Here is a 16,352-nt window from a genome sequence, read left to right as displayed (position 1 = left end):
GGCATGAATCACACAATCAGTTTGATGCCTAAATTGAAAAATACACAAAAATGTTGTTCTAACTTGCCCGGGCATTCAAATACAGTGCCTCTAGACATATGCCGACGTATCAAGTGCCCGGGTGGCATGCCAGCGTGTCGCTGGGCCACATGTCAGTGGTTGTGGGCTTTGGCTTTTTTACAATAATGCCCCTAGACTTTAATAGATTCTCGCAAAAACGAACACCTAACAAATCGGCAGCGAGATTCAAACCAGGGACTTCCTGGTTGCCTAACAAACCAGCGGACCAACTGGCCATGCGTTGTAATTGTACTAGCTAGCAATTTATATGGACGATTCCATCTATCGTTCTACACATGTTTTCTACCAGTTATTTTTTCAAGTACCACTTTGTTTTTTCTAGTGAAGTTTCTTTTTCTATTTCATGATACATAAATTTTCCCATATGAAAAAAAGTAAAATGATTCTCAATATACATATTTTTATTTTATATCTTTATTCTATGTTCATTATTGTGTAACTTGAAGAGATAAACATGAACTTTTTCAAAAATTTATGTGTATTTTAAAAGTTGAAAGTATACGAAAAATTATTGTGTAAATTTATATATCTTCATTCAGGACCACAAGCACGCACAGTTATTGTGTATCTTCATTGTATTTTTAAAATATGAAATTATAAAAAATTGACAATATTGTATTTTTGAAAACTACTCAACATGTGTTAAACATTATTGTGTAACAATAATAAATTCTAGAAATTTACAAACATGTTAATCGTGTTTGTAGAAATCTAAGAATAATTTTCTAATACAAGTTCAACACTTTCTAAAAATACAATAAGAATTTTCTAAAATAATCTGAAAATGAACTTGAACGTGTACTTCAAAACAAATGCTCACCGTGTTTTTAATATATGCTCAACTTTTTAATCCACATAAATTTTAGAAAAAGTTCATATTTGTCTTTTCAAAGTACACAATAATTACAATAGAATAAAGATATAAAATAAACAGTAATTTCATATTGATAATCATTTTATTCTTTTCATATGGAAAAACTTATGTATCATTAAAACTAAACAGAAAGCTCACTCAAAGAAAATTAGAAAATAACTATATAAACTGCTTGCTGGTAGTTAAACGCAAACCAAAGGTCGGCCATGTGGTCCGCTTAATTGTCAGGCTATGAGAAGATCCCTGGTTCAAATTCCCTCCACCCTAGCTTCGTGGGTATTTTTTGAGGCAATTAATTAAAGTCCAGGGGTGTTTCCGTACAAAAGCAGCACGAACAGCTCACAGAGCATGTCCTGCGCCCGCACCCACTATCATGTTGCCCAAGGACACGCTGGAATGCCACAAAGGCACTCGATAAGGCAAAATACGTGTAGAGGCACTGTATTTGAATGTCCGGACAAGTTATGACACCAATATTTTTGTTTCTATCTTTCATGTTTGGGCCCCAAACTAACCGTGTCAGACAAGTTAGGGCAGCTGCAGTATATTTAACTCAAAGTATCATAAGCGGTGCTCAAACTCAATAGATAGGTCACAAGGGCATGCTGCAAGATCACATGTTAGAATCAAGCACACGAGGCGGTAGCACAGGCGGTCGTTGTCTATAGGAAATTGTGTACATATACTCTCCTCATCTATACCACACACATTATACAAAAAGAGGAATGATGATTTACTCCCTCGTGGTCTAGGTTTCTAGGCTGTTCATCCTCTTGGTTTTGGCATCGACGATGATGACGATTAATAAAGATTCTTTGAATCCTTCCCTGATGAGGCCATTGGTCCTATGGTTGGGATGGGTTTGAAAACCAGCTGTCCAAGCAAGGATGGTGTGCCGGCGGCATCCTCGTAGTGAAAATTATCAAAAATCCGTTGAACATTTTAGTAATGTACGACGAACATTTTTAATAACATGAACATATTTGAAATAAAATATGAACATAGGCATTGAACAATTTTTTAATACGCATTGAACATTTTTTAAAATATGTTGGATAATTCTCGAATACACATTGAAAATTTTGTGTTGTGATATGCACAGTACAAATTCAAACAACACAGTGAAAATTTGTATATTCGCTGAACAATTTCTAATACACACAATGAACATTGCATAAGACACGAAACAGGAAATAAAAAGAAAGAAAAGGAAAAAAAAGGAAAAAAAGAAAGAAAATATATGGAAACCGAAACAAAACAAGAGAAAAAGTAACAGAAAATAAATGAGCCGCGTGGAGATCATGGGCCGGCCCAAACTGTGTCGTTGGCAGCTCAAGCTGCTTCAGGCGGCTATTACTAATGTTTTTGCAAACAGGCACCTGAAGCGCCTGCGATGGGCCGGCCTGCGATGAGATGAATCACCAGCTTAATGTTTTTTATTGCAGATTACTACATCAATATGGCTGCATCGTAACAACACGATGGAAGTATTTCTGGATATTGCAATTCACCAGCGGAGTTAACGAAATACAGAATAAATAGCCATTGCATCAAAGATGAGCTACTACTTAGCCGGCAGCATGGCAAGGACGATGCACTTCATAACGGAGGGACAGCTTCTGCAGAGATGATCGAAGTCCCACGAGTTCTGCAGACCGTCGCAGCCATGCTTCTCGGCGAGGGCCAAGATAATTTTCGCCGTGTCCATGCCGATGTGCGCACACAGTTTGTTCGCACACATCAACTTAAGCCTCCGGAGATCATACCTGTCTGCCGCGACAAGCAGGTGCTGCACCAGGACGCCCTCATCCTTCACCACCGACGGCATGGTCAGCAAGTCGCCGTAGATGAACCCGAGCATCGCCTCGAACACCTCCTCTATCTGCACGTCAGAGGCAGTCGAGGACGGGCCTTCCTTCTTTGGGCCGAAGACCAATGATCTGAACACACTAGGGCGGGCCGCCAGGACGCACCGATGAGCGGCGAACGTCGCACCACGGACACGAAAAACAACGTCAGTGCCCTCCCGGGATTGGAGAAGGCTGCTGAAGTTTTGTTGCATGTCGGATGGAGGCACCGCCATGAACGAAGAAGCGATGGTTTTTATCACATCCCCGGGGCCACCCAGACGTCACTCCGGAAGGTGAAACTGTCACCCCTGATATTGTCATTGATGAACTGTCTTTTGACGAACTTTTCACAGCCTCCGTCCCGGCCTCGGAACTCATGTATTTTGCGTCGATGGATACGTGCCGCCGGCGTGAACGACACATGCCTCTCAGTCTCGTCAACTAAACTAAACTCACAGTGCGCTCTTACTGGATTTGAAGTGGCATCCTCGGCGAGGAAAAGACGAAATGATATGCATTCGTCAATGGCATCGCGATTGTAGGCGATGCACCAGCAATGGCCTCCGATGGTAAAGTGGCGAGACTCGACGGGTTTTGCATTGGCATAGGGAAAGAACGACAATGCTTCGACGACGAGCAAGTGGTACCCGCTGTCGGTGTCGTGGACATTGGTGGGGACGGTGGGAAGGACCCATGAGGTCAGCCTATCGCGGTAGATGACTGATTCACCCGCGAAGAACATGATGGATTGATGAATCTGCAACAGCTGAATGCAAGTGGTGTCGCACACCAGTGAATATATAGCACCGAGAAGATGATGGAGCGAAACGCCTGGATTCTCCTCGCGCCTCTTCATACTACGAACCCACGCGTTTAATTATTTCGGGAGATCGAGAGTCAATCGCTTCGGGAGCTGCTGCATGCACCATTATGATTTCGACTTCCACTTCCAAGGACAACGATCCAGTTTAATTATTTATTAAAAAGGGCCGGTGCATCATAAGGGTCACTCCGCAGTGGCCCAAAAAGAAAAGCAAGAGATTTCGCTGTGCCGATCCACTCCTCACGTACGCGTCCATCATCCATCGATCGAATTTTTTTTTGGGGATCCATCGATCCATTCTTTAGATGCGTTACACATACGAAGCCAGACTACTCTCTCCTTCCATCTATATAGGGCCTAATGCGTTTTTCGAGGTTAACTTTGACTAAATGTTAGAGCAATAATGTATGACATGCAAGTTACACAAAGCATGACATGTATAATGTGAAAATTATATCATTGAAATCTCCTTTCACATACGAATTTGACGACATGCTTTGTGTAAGTTGCATGTCATATATTGTTGCTCTAACATTTGGTCAAAGTTAGCCTCGAAAAACGCATTAGGTCCTATATAGATGGAAGGAGGGAGTATGTGAAAGGAGATTCCAATGATATAATTTTCACATTATACATCTTATGTATTATTAATCTTATCAATAGTCAAACATTGTCTTAAAAATGCATTAGGCCCTATATAGATGGAAGGAGGGAGTATACCATATGCATCGCCGCCGCGTAAACAGGTGGCAGCACTAGTGCCCCGGCGCATTTTTTACGGTTATAACTTTACTTAGAATATCCACAATGAGAGTAACATAGATGATGATAACATCACACTTATTTAGACAAAATAGATAATGTGGCATGTAATTAATGAAGAAAGAGAGGCATGTGGTAACATAGCTAGTTACAATAACATCATACATATCAAGAAAAAAGATGAGTCTACAACCTAATAAATGAAGTGATGCATGACACAACACATATGTTACTACCCACTGTGGAGGTACTAACATAGACTACTAACATATGCATGTTACTACTCTAAGTTACTTCCCATTGTGACTAGTCTTAAGGTGTATTTTGCTATGAAACTGGTCACCAATGCTCAAGTGGTTGATTATTAATTGCGTTTACTGGGTTTCGAACCCTGAACCTCTTCGTTTCAAGGTTATGCACCTAACCGGTTCACCCATTAGTCTGAACTGACGGAGTGAGGTGGGCAATATATTTCAACACTCATCCTCAAGTCTAGACTATTTTATTCCTTAGATGTGAGTTTGATGTAGTTCAATAAAAAATCATTTTTATAATACTATGTTGGCAGGGTATTAAACTCAAAACCGCTCTGCTTTAATACCATATTGAAGTCATGCTCCATCCAACTCATCCAAAGGTCCGAACCATGGCAGAGGGCTGGACATTATACTCCAGCACATATTTAAGGTAATTTCCATATTTTTAGCCATTTATTACTTTTATTTGGGCAGTTTATTATGTTCTATTAGTACGTTTTATTCAATTTGTATCTTGTAGGTTACTGAACCTTGTTGTCCGACAATGTATGTTGGAATTTGGAAATGTGAGACATTCTTTCAAATAATTATGTCCCTTGTTTTATCAATATTGTAAGCATTTTGATGGCTAAATTGTTGGAATTATGTGTCCTGCAACTATATTCAAATTACTTAGAATTATTAATATTCGGAATACCTCGTATGGAATTATACATGTATTTATACATGGAATTGCTTTACATGTTTAGCATGGAGTTGTTACTTGTTGGAATGTACTTAAGTAATATATGCTTAAGGAAGCTGGTCGATTATCAGTGGAATACAATATACTATTTATATTGGAAAGACTACCCGGGTACACTGATGATTGGAAGGAGCTAGATCGTACAGTTAGATTACAGCCCTAATGTTGATCTACGTAATTAGAGGAATTTACACTGTGTTATGGCGCGTTGCTCACATGCGCGTGCTCCGGGGACACAACGGGTAGAATCCGTTAACAGACAAATTTGATCGTGGTTGGTAATTTGATCTGGACTCTATCCGGAAAACTAGTTGGAAAGACTAGGAATCTTATCTGTATAAGAGATGAACTCTTTGGAAAGGCAGTATAAAAAGGTCCCTACCCTCTAGCCTCAGATATGTGAATTGTGAGCGGCACCACGGATAAGCGCAGAGAAATTAGGGGGTAGACCGCAAACCCTAAATTTCTAACATAAATTTTGTGTTTACAAATCACCTTCAATTATATTATATTCAATAATGTATGCTACAAGTAATGAAATACATCTTTATGCAATGCATCGTTGCATAAAAAACTTATGCCTTGTTAGAGTGGTGCATTAGGTAACGACATTTGCCCAGCTCCGCCCCTGCCTATATGTACGCCCACAAGGCTCAAGCAGTAAAACATCAGTTTCACCAATCTCCCCTCTATTACTTCTACGCTTAGTACATGCAGACTCAGAAGGGTCTTAAAGAGGTGGAGAGGTTGGCAGTGGCACGCGAAGCGAAGGGCGCAGCAGGAGGTTGGCCTTCCGCCGAGCGGTGACACCGAATTGCTCTGTCATGTCGAACTCGGCCGGGTTTGAGATGTTCGGCGCCTCCCAGTCAAAGTGGAGCAGCATGCTAGCAAGCGGGAGCTCCACGCTGGCGAGGCCGAACGCCATCCCGGGGCACATTCTCCGCCCAGCGCCGAACGGAAATCTGTCCCCCTAAAGTCCACGTCAACCCCAGCGCCAGACTCGAAGCGCTCCGGCCGGAACTCGGCCGCGTCGGGCCCCCAGGATCGCTCATCACGGCCTAGTGCCCAGGTATTGACGATCACCTGCGTGCCCTTGAGCACGTCGAAGCCCAGAACTTTGCATGGTTCCCTGCACTCGCGCGGGAGCATCAGCGGCAGCGGCGGGTGCAGACGGAACGTCTCCCGGATGACCAGGCGCATGTATGGGAGCTCCCCGAGCTTGCCCTCGTCGACCGTGCCATCACCCTCGAAGGCTCGCCGTACCTCCGCCGTCGCCTTCACCATCGCTGCTGGGTTCTTCATCAGCTCCGCCATCACCCATTCTAGTGTCGTCGCCGACGTCTCGCTCCCGGCGCTGAAGATGTCCTGCGCGCAGGTCAAATCAATATTGATAAGGAGGGGTTAGAAGACACGGCGATATACAATTTGGATCGGATGCTCACAAAGATGACGCCTTCGACGGCAACCATGTCGATAACACCGTCTTTGTGTATTTTGAGGAGCACGTCCAGCACGTCCTCCTCGCCGCCCTGGCCCTCCTCCCTCCTCTCTAGATGCTCGTGGATGATGCCCTTGATGATCCCGAACACGCTGGCATGGATCTCCTCGGCACGGCGTAGGGCGTTGCTGAGCCGTCCGGCAAGCCACGATGACGGCCACAGGTCCGCCGTGTTAAGCCCGGTGGCAAGGCGGACTATTCTGTCAAGCTCACGCAGGAACAGGTCCCGCTGCTTGGAGTCGCACCGGTTGCCCATGACGGCGCGGAACGTGCCGTCGGAGATGAGCGCGGACAGCAGCGCGCGCAACTCCACCACGGGACCGGCGGACTGGATGGCGCGCAGCATGGTGGCGACCTCCTCCTCGCGGATGGCTCGGAAGGAGCGCACGCGTCCCGCCGTAAAGACCTCCGTGACGGCGATCTTGCGGAGCTGGCGCCAGTAGTCACCGTAGGGCGCGAAGATCATGTCCCGGCCGCCGTAGGTGAGGACGCCCATGGTAGCTGTGAGCCGCCGCGTCGCGAACGCCAGGTCCTGGTTCTTGAGTACCTCGCGTGCCGCGTCTGGCGACGACAGCACCAGTGTGGGCATTGAGCCGAGCCGGAGCAGCATGACTGGCCCGTGGCGCCGCGCCAGGTCGCGCATGGCGCGGTGCGGGAGTTGCCTCACGAGGTGGTGCAAGCTTCCGATGATCGGCAGCTGCCATGGCCCCGGCGGGAGCTGCAGGCCGTTGTTTGCCGTCTTCCTGCGCCTAAGTGCAAGCGCCAGTGACGCAAGGACGAGAGCCCAGCCGAGGTAGACGGAGTAGTAGTGGGAGATGCTGTCCTCCATTTGTATGTGCTCTAAGAACGTCGCATGCCTGAGATTCCAAACTTTTTCGACCATATATATATGGGTGTGGCTAAGTCTCAGTCGACTGAGACTTCGCGAAGTCTCAATCAAGTGACACATAGTGTATAAAAGGAAAAGAAATAAAAAAACAAAAAACTTTACACGAATCTGCATGAAAAATCAAAGGAATATAACATCGACTGAGACTTCGCGAAGCCTCAGTCGACTGAGATTTAGCAGCACCGTGTATATATATATATATATATATATATATATATATATATATATATATATATATATATATATATATATATATAGACTTCTCCGGGAGTATCTATGTGGAGGTAGGGGGAAAGGTCGATCACATCCTAGAAAATATCTCAATTCTGCTTCGCCATCGATAAGATCGATCTTACGTGTTTTGCCAAAATTAAGTTTACACGGACCTCAAAGGGCATACATCCTCCTCCATACAAACAGTGTACTACATACTTGGTCTGTCCCAAAATAAGTGTATCTCAATTTTAATATATTTTATATTAAAAACTAGTAGTAGAAAGAGACATTTGGGACGAAGAGAGTCTTAGACGCCACCGGCGCTCGGCTGCACCACTAATTCCAGCTCCGAGCCGTAAATTTCCGTACCGTCCAAAAAAATTTCCAAATCATATGGTGTCGATCGAAGACAGCCTTGCATGCATGCATCATCGAGCTCGGCGTACATGTAACGGTCGTGATCGACTACATCGACCGGTATGTATATATCAACATAATTAATGGAAGCAAGTTGCGTGTCTCTCCGGCACAGAAGATTCCATAAGCTGCCTACACACAAATATATCCCTGTCCATTAACTGCGTACATGTAATTTCTTGGTCATGTGCGTGCATATGATTTGACAAAAAGAAGTATGTGGAATTTCAATCTTTCTTTCTTTCTTTCTTGAGTTGGAAATTTCCATCTTTCGAGAGCTGCTAATGAATAGATTGTTGAATCTTTCCAATCTGCTTTCATGTAATCACCAAGAGAGCATGGTCTTGAAGTTGGATTACGAAAAGCCCTATGACAAGGTCAATCTTGATATTTTGACTAGATCATGATTGGCGCACGTTGCTGAGCCCGTCTATTTTTCCAGTATTTTTACAAATATATAGACCTGGAAGAAATAAATTCCTATTTTCAGTGAAAGAACTTCTCAACCATCATGTAGGCGAACCAACTATTGATCATTTTTGGTAACTGTCATCTTCTATAATTTCCATGTCATGTTGGCCATTCTCTTTTTCTAGATGATATTGGCCATTCTCTTGGTTTCATGTCTACCAAGATCTTTGTAGAATCTCATAAATTTGATCATAAGTCTACAACCTAGCATTTATGACAACCAATATGCCAAAAGGTGACCATGGAAGGAAAATGAAGCCAAATGGCATTCCATGACACTGACTACTGTACTAATCTTGACAAAACTTCTCTGCAAGATACAGTAAAATAACATCCTTACAAAGTCATATTTTCCCTCAGTTACATATATGTAAGGAGATAAGCAATACAATTAGACGGAACAAATAAAACACATCGAGAGTGAAGTTGGAAGGTACAGTAAGAAGTTTCAAGCAGCCAGGCAATCGTTCAATGCCTAGACAGAAGGTGAAAATGGTTTCAAAGCCACGGAATAGTTATTGTGTCCGATGCCAGCATTGATAATCTCATCGGAAGGTGGCTCATGAATTACATATGAGTCCACGCGGGAGGAATAACTTTGGAAACAGAGGGTGTACAGGAGAGTCAGGTTTCGATCCTGTGGAACTGTGGGTTATGGGCCCACCATGTGGGTAAAAAAAATTAGGGAGGGTGTTGTGATCATGCACGATCATGATAGCAATGCAGGTCAGAGGAAAGCCTGTCAGTTATGTTAATGTCAACATCGGTACCAAGGGCGAGGGACGAAGAGAACTATTTTCCTGCTCGTTGAACGAGGCAGACCAATAGGCAAAGTTCTCGTCCATCGGTGGTTACCGGAATGCTACCGACAAATGCAACAGGGTCTTAATGACACGGTTATACGCCAAGGTGTTTACATAAGCAGAAGAATATTACTGCTTAGATCATATGGATCACCAGGAAGGTTAAACAAATCAATGGAAAAGGAGAATGTGGTCATCAGATCAAACAGAACAATGGAAAGAAAAATGTGTTTGACACATGTACCAGAGGTATACCCTTCCCACGGACAAGCAGAGCAGGATATCCACGACAAGAGATAATGTAGAAAACCCTTTAGGTAAGGGGAGAGAAATTTCATGACATTACCCATACAATGGTGTTTGGATAATTGAGCAAGAAACATTTAGCATTGGGCTTCGAATGTTCTTATTGAAAATCGGAGTACCACAGACATGCTTCGAGATAGCATTGACATGGTCATTGGGTAAAGATCAGACTTTGGAAACAAAAAGGATCCATCAGGAACAACTTATAGAATAAGTCTTACAATTTCCTCATGGAAGAATGGATAACCTTGCTGAAAAGGAATCTATAACAATAGGGCCTCCGGCCAGGTGTGTTAGGCACGACATCACCTTACCGGGTCACATAAAGACCGTTGCTATAACTCTTGGAAATATGTTCCAACCATCATATCTGACCGAGATTCAGATCTGATTGGTGTCAGGATACCTCAGACTCAGGATGCCTGAGAAGAAAGGTGCAACACAAATTGTCGAGATGACATTGTAAGATTCTCGGGAGATGTACTACGGAAGCGAGTTCCGAAACAAAAGCCCAACATTAAACCAATGAAGGGATAAGGTGGTAGCTGATAGGCTCAACAACAAATCATCGAGATTTCCAAGGGATGAATTTCCACAATTAGGTGAACAAGGAAATATCATTTGTCGGATCAAATGATATAACGATGTATGCTCGAGGGAAAACATACACAACTGAACAATGATAGTAGGGTGCACCCAGGAATCTGGATTAGGTAGCACGATCAATGTTCGAATGATGACTCAATAAGCAATAGACTTAGAATGGAACTATCGACCATTAACTTCAAAGCAATAGGGTTGCTAGAAGTGCAGAATCCAAACATCATCGTTCACTTGTTGGTACCCCGGTCGGGATCAACACAAGGACCAAGAAAAATGGTGATGGTGAGAAGTATCACTATACCAAGAATCCTAAAGAGGTGGTGAAATTCCCACGACATTCTTGACATAAGGGTGGTAATACTCCAAGGTAAAGAAGAACAATGCTGGGTAGCAAGGAATTCAAGGTATAACACGAAACACGAACAAGTTTGTGTTGGAGGGAAGGCAATAAGTGGCTGATGATAACACAACTCATCGAGGGCAAGGATGGTATTTCTCATCACGAATTGAATTGATATCTTGGAAAAGTTCGGAATACTGACCCGAGAGCAAGGATGATGACACATTTGTCGAGAGATTTCACGAAGATGTAATCGATCGACGATGACATCAAGTCAAACAAATGATGAAGCGAAAGGTTGTTGGAACCACGAGTAGGACACAGACCCGAGATCAAGTTTGTTGTTCAAGATGGAACGATAAGACAAGGAAAATGACGTAAGCCTAGCTCAATCATCGAATGTTGTGCTCCGGAATTAAGGACCCGGTAGCACAGTTAAAATTAGCACGATAATGATGTAGCCGATCAGGCTAGGAGTGACGGGATGGAGTATTAAACTTCTCAACCACAAAGTACTGGGGGTACCGAATCTCAGTGTTGATTCGATTCACAAATCAGGGTTCTCGGTTGATGACAACCAATAACCCGTGGAGTGACTGTGATGGGGAAACGTACTACTTCATTTGAAATTCATAAGATGAAGTGCAATGGGTTGATATCCTCGAGATACCAGGGGGTAATACTCGAAGGTAGAACAAAATAGAGGTTGGAAAGGCGTACTGATCTGCAGATGGCAAGTACTTTAACTTGTCCGAGAAATAGAATCAAAGGAGAACAATCATGGTCGGAACCCACGATCATAAAGGATCGAACCACGGATACAAGATGAACTTATAAGAAGGGGTAATTATTTTTACGAGCAGCTTCCATGGTAAGTTATACATCGTGTCCATGGGCATGAACGCAAGGTTCAAGGTCGACTCCCACTTCTTCAATGTATAAACTTCCATTCACTTCTCGCTTTGATAAAGGCATTAGTGTTGAAAGTTTTACCTGGTGAAATACCAGATGAGTATGACTCGTGAAAACTTCCGAGTTCACACATATAAAGGAAGGCATAGGTTCAACCCGTTAGGGTATCGTGGAAACATATACCACAAGCTTCAATAGTAAATACCACCAGCTCGAATGCAGAGCATGGTTGGTCAAGCAGAGGATACAATGTACCAAAGGCATTATGTATCAGGGGAAAGAACTCACAAGGTAATTAATTATGAAGGACACTATCGGATAATAATCCAACAGTGGATATGGCGATCCACAATGGAGCTGATGTGAGTATCGATACCCAATCAGAGGAAGAAAGAATGCAAATGCATCGGTTTATAGAACATCTGAATAATTCAATGTTTAAATAACAAAGGGATTATGATTTTCAAATCAAGGGATCAGAAGAAAACGCTCTGATTTAAGGATGGATAAGTTGAGTAGGCTTAGGGATACCATCGATGGTAATTTGATTGGTCGAGATCCAGCTCATGTTCAAAATGACATCTGAGCCGGAAGGATAATTTAAAAGGATCAACCGATGATTGTGAACATTCACAACGTATTGAATCAACGGACGCAAAAATGATGGTGACAAAGGATGCCAATATGACTACTATACTTATGGGATTAATCATAATGAAAGCAAACAAGAAATTCCAGAGCAATAGGTTGCTGAGGATTTTCGGAATACCGGATGGTATTTCGAAGACTTTTGTGTAACAAATGATCAACTGGGGGATGAGCGGATACTCGATAAGTGCGAGAATTAACCGTAGGGGTATTCAGGTGACAAAGAACAGCAAGGCAGTAAGCTCAAAGGATTATCGAAACAACGACGAGTCTTTTTTAGGGTATCCTGTAATAACAAGACCAACTGGGGATGAATGTAAGAATAACAACTGCAAGTAGTTATCCATAAGGGTTGCGGTGGAAGGGGAATTGCAAACGTGATGAACACAAGTTCTCGGGTTAACAGCGGAGAGTATCTTCAGGGTCTTCTGGTGCAGCAGACGATCATCAGTAATAAGGGGCTCTCCGGGTGAAAGTGATAACGAGATCCTAATGTTAGATTTAGCAAAATTCATTTAACCCGAATAGAAGAGAGATCAGAGTCCCAGAGTAAAGGTCGAGGAGTAAAGGATCCTAATACCACCCAATGGCGACGTGGGCCCATGGGCCGCACAGCCATGTTAGTAAAGTCTTGAAAAGTCTAGACTCGACTTCGTCCAAGGAGTGTGGAAGGGGGGTTCCTACAGGCAATCGGCTCTGATACCAACTTGTGACGCCCCCGAGTCAATCGTACACTAATCATACACGCAAACGTGTACGATCAAGATCAGGGACTCACGGGAAGATATCACAACACAACTCTAAAACATAAATAAGTCATACAAGCATCATAATACAAGCCAGGGGCCTCGAGGGCTCGAATGCAAGTGCTCGATCATAGACGAGTCAGCGGAAGCAACAATATCTGAGTACAGACATAAGTTAAACAAGTTTCCATAAGATGGCTAGCACAAACTGGAATACAGATCGAAAGAGGCGCAAGCCTCCTGCCTGGGATCCTCCTAACTACTCCTGGTCGTCGTCAGCGGGCAGCACGTAGTAGTAGGCACCTCCTGAGTAGTAGTCGTCGTCGACGGTGGCGTCTGGATCCTGGGCTCCAACGTCTGGTTGCAGCATCCGAGAAGAAGAGGAAAACAAGGGAAAAGAGGGAGCAAAGCAACCGTGAGTACTCATCCAAAGTACTCGCAAGCAAGGAACTACACTACATATGCATGGGTATATGTGTAAGGGGGCCATATCAGTGGACTGAACTGCAGAATGCCAGAATAAGAGGGGGATAGCTAGTCCTATCGAAGACTACGCTTCTGGCAGCCTCCGACTTGCAGCATGTAGAAGAGAGTAGATTGAAGTCCTCCAAGTAGTATCTCCAAGTAGCATCTCCAGTAACATCGCATAGCATAGCCCTACCCGGCGATCCTCCCCTCGTCGCCCTGTTAGAGAGCAATCACCGGGTTGTATCTGGCACTTGGAAGGGTGTGTTTTATTAAGTATCCGGTTCTAGTTGTCATAAGGTCAAGGTACAACTCCAAGCCGTCATGTTATCGAAGATCACGGCTATTCGAATAGATTAACTTCCCTGCAGGGGTGCACCACATAACCCAACACGCTCGATCCCATTTGGCCGGACAAACTTTCCTGGGTCATGCCCGGCCTCGGAAGATCAACACGTCGCAGCCCCACCTAGGCCTAACAGAGAGGTCAGCACGCCGGTCTAACTCCTATGGCGCAGGGGTCTGGGCCCATCGCCCATTGCACACCTGCACGTTGCGTGGGCGGCCGAAAGCAGAACTAGACCCCTTAATACAAGAGCAGGCTTAAGTTCCAATCCGGCGCGCGCCGCTCAGTCGCTGACGTCTAGAAGGCTTCGGCTGATACCACGACGCCGGGATACCCATAACTACTCCTGCGTAGATGGTTAGTGCGTATAGACCAAATGGCCAGACTCAGATCAAATACCAAGATCTCGTTAAGCGTGTTAAGTATCCGCGAACGCCGAACAGGGCTAGGCCCACCTGTCTCCTAGGTGGTCTCAACCTGCCCTGTCGCTCCGCCACAAAGTAACAGTCGGGGGCCGTCGGGAACCCAGGCCCACCTCTACCGGGATGGAGCCACCTGTCCTTTCAGCCCCCTCATCAGAATCACTTGCGGGTACTCATCGAGCTGACCCGACTTTAGTCACCATCTGTATAGTATGTATGTATGTATAGTATATACCCGTGATCACCTCCCGAGTGATCACGGCCCAATAGTATAGCGAGGCAGACTGACAAGAATGTAGGGCCAATGATGATAAACTAGCATCCTATACTAAGCATTTAGGATTGCGGGTAAGGTATCAATGACTGTAGCAACAATGACAGGCTATGCAATAGAATAGGAGTAACCGAACGGTAACATGCTATACTACTCTAATGCAAGCAGTATAGATAAGAATAGGCGATATCTGGTGATCAAGGGGGGGGGGGCTTGCCTGGTTGTTCTGGCAAGAGAGAGGGGTCGTCAACTCCGTAGTCGAACTGGGCAGCAGCAGCGTCGGTCTTGTAGTCTACCGAAGAGAAGAGGGGGAAGAAACAATAAATACAGTGCAAACATAAGCAAGACGACGCAAGACATGACAAAGAGCGGTGCTAGGTGTGTCCTAACGCAGTATGAGGTGATGCCGACGAAGGGGGAAAACATCCGGGAAAGTATCCCCGGGGTTCCGCGTTTTCGGGCAGAGGAGCCGGAGGGGGAAAGTTGCGAGTTTGATATGTTAGGGGTGTGCGGTGGACGAACGGGCTGCGTATCTGGGTTCGTCTCGTCGTTCTGAGCAACTTTCATGTACAAAGTTTTTCGATCCGAGTTATGGTTAATTTACTATGATTTTTCAAAGTTTAAACAATATTTTGGATTTATTATTAATTCGAATTAAAATAGCAAAAATGCTAAGTGCACCCGGTGTAGTGCACCCATAGAGCACCCAGGGGCTGACCAATGGGTCCCCCTGTCATTGACTATTTCGTTAACTAACTAGTTAATTTGGTCTAATTAGGCAATTAAGCTAATTAACTTTAATTACTTTAACTAACCAAATTAATTAAGTTAATTAATTAATTATATTGATTAATTATTTATTTTTTTAATTCTTTTTTAGCACCTATTTTTTGTAAAAAGGAAGGGGCTGTGGGGCCCGCTGTTAGTGGCCCATCTAGCCACTGGAGCGGGTGCGCTAACGGGCGCTGGGGCGGGGCGCACCCAGGCGCACATCACGCAGGGGGCGAGGCAGTGGCCACGGCGGGGCTCGCCGGCCGGCCGTTTCCGGCGATGAAAGCCGGCGCGGCGGGGCGCGTTGGGTAGCTCGGGCGGGGAGGTGGCCGAAGACGAGGCCTGGGGCGCAGGCGCGGGCCGCTGTGGCGAACATCGCGAGCGGGGTGAGGACGACAGGCGAGGCCACACGCGCGGGAGCGGACGGAGAGTTTCAAGCGCTTAGGTGGTGGCGTCCTACGGCGACGGGAGGGGGATAGGAAGGGGATGAGGGCTCACAGGGCCCTGTAGATGTGCAAAGGCGTGCTCGGGGCAGCCGGTCGGGGGAGAGGCAGGAAGGCGACGCCGACAAGGTGACGGCAAGCGGCAATGGCGCGACGTCGGGGCAGTTCGGCGCGAGGGCGAGGAGGCGTCGGCGTTGACGGAGTCCGGCGTCGCCGGGGTGGGCGCCAGCGTCGTGGGGTGGGAAGGCGCGGTAGCCGGGGAGAGGCAGCGGGGTCGGGCACCTTGGCCGCGGGTGCGCGTCAGATCAAGCGAGGGAGCGGGAGGAGGGGATCGGGGCGAGTGGCAGGGTCGGGGCGTCGCCCGATCCAGATCCCGAATCAGGGGGAGGA

At 45.3% G+C, this 16,352-nt stretch overlaps 1 pseudogene; it reads right to left on the bottom strand.

The window, feature by feature from the left end:
* Positions 1-5,873: 5,873 nt before the first annotated feature.
* LOC119334647 lies at positions 5,874-7,730 on the bottom strand (annotated as a pseudogene).
* Between the last annotated feature and the right edge of the window lie 8,622 nt (positions 7,731-16,352).

This window comes from Triticum dicoccoides, chromosome 7A (genome assembly GCF_002162155.2).
Source record: "Triticum dicoccoides isolate Atlit2015 ecotype Zavitan chromosome 7A, WEW_v2.0, whole genome shotgun sequence".
NCBI lineage: Eukaryota > Viridiplantae > Streptophyta > Magnoliopsida > Poales > Poaceae > Triticum > Triticum dicoccoides.
The sequence above is the reverse complement of the archived record's forward strand: the minus strand, read 5'-3'. Positions and strand labels throughout refer to the sequence as shown.